This window comes from Sinocyclocheilus anshuiensis, unplaced genomic scaffold (assembly GCF_001515605.1).
Source record: "Sinocyclocheilus anshuiensis isolate Anshui unplaced genomic scaffold, SAMN03320099.WGS_v1.1 scaffold419, whole genome shotgun sequence".
In the NCBI taxonomy this organism is placed as follows: Eukaryota; Metazoa; Chordata; class Actinopteri; order Cypriniformes; family Cyprinidae; genus Sinocyclocheilus; species Sinocyclocheilus anshuiensis.
Genome location: NW_015548228.1, coordinates 89,826 through 91,299, shown reverse-complemented (window position 1 = coordinate 91,299; position 1,474 = coordinate 89,826).

The window sequence follows — 1,474 nt, the reverse complement described above, 5'->3', positions numbered from 1 at the left end:
ACACACACACACACACACACACACACACACACACACACACACACACACACGCACACACAAAGTACCTAAAAGCACATTCTCTAGACACAGTGACCCCTGTATTATTTTTAGCTCAGCTAGTGGTGAGAACTTCACTGCTAAGAGAAGCATGATTCAGAAAAGTATGAAAATAGTTTATGTTATTTAAGAGCCAAGACAAACACTGTAGAGGCAGTAATCTCAGGACAAGACAGAATAAAACACCACATTTGGTGATGAAAACAGTGAAGTCTTGCGTATGTGAACATCAAAACAGTCCCTTCAGCAGATATACAAGGAGATAAAGGCACCTCCTCAGTGCTTGGAGGCATATAAACAGTTTCTTGAGTTCAGATGCTGGATATGTTTTCCTGGTGTAAATCTATTGAGGCAAGACAAATCCTCCCACACAGAAGCCAGCAGCCAATCAACATCTCTCTGCCTGGTCTAATAAAAATAGATTTTACAGTTAACTGTTTCTGTTGAATGATACACGAAGGGCAATGTACCATGAGGAGGGATGTTGGTTGTAGGGGCACACAATGTAGCCTATAGCTGTGTATACAATTGAATAACTAGTCAATACAATGTCAACGTGACCTCAGCTATGATATTGAGATAACTGATCTGTGGGATTGTATAACTATAAGAGAATTTCAAGCTGGCAGATGTGGTCAGCGAGGGATTACAGGACCATTTTACACAACACTGTATTTGCTTAAGCACATTTCAGTCAAGGTGAGGGGGCTGTGCATTGTTCCAGCTCATGAGCAAACAGAAATACTGCAGAGGTGCTTGAACTGGACAAAATGTGTTATGTGCTAAAAAAACAAAAACAACCATTAGAAATGGAAATGATTTTTTATTGGACTAATTAGTTTATAGTGCAAGCTAAATTCACAGCAAATTCACTTTAAGGGTATTCTATAGTCTTTTAGCACAATCCCTATTTTACTATAATGTATGGCGCATCTTTTCGTTTTTAGGGAATTTGCATACTACTACACTAACTTTTGCATAGTAAACTTTAACATTATTTGGACATAAACTTTTTTTTACAGACGGAAAAAAAAAAGCTCATCAGCATTGTGGGTGAGATTTGAGCCCACGAGCGCAGAGCTCTGTGGATTAATGAAGCACGTTTCAAAATAATACCGCCTCCGTACTGCGGGACAGCGAAACGATACAGCAGCGCCATCATGCGGTTACAGAGGGTTTAGCAGGTTACACAATTTTGCATGTAAAAAAAATAACATCAGCTTCATGCATAAATCAAATTTGATTCGTAATACATTCAAATCCAAAGCATAAAATGAATACACATTCAAATAAAAAATGATAAATTAACTGAAATGATAAATGAACGGAGACTTGTTTGTTGTTATCATGCATATTACATATAAAACATATTTTATATTATTTTTTTCGTTAAAATATTTGTGTATATGCAATGACG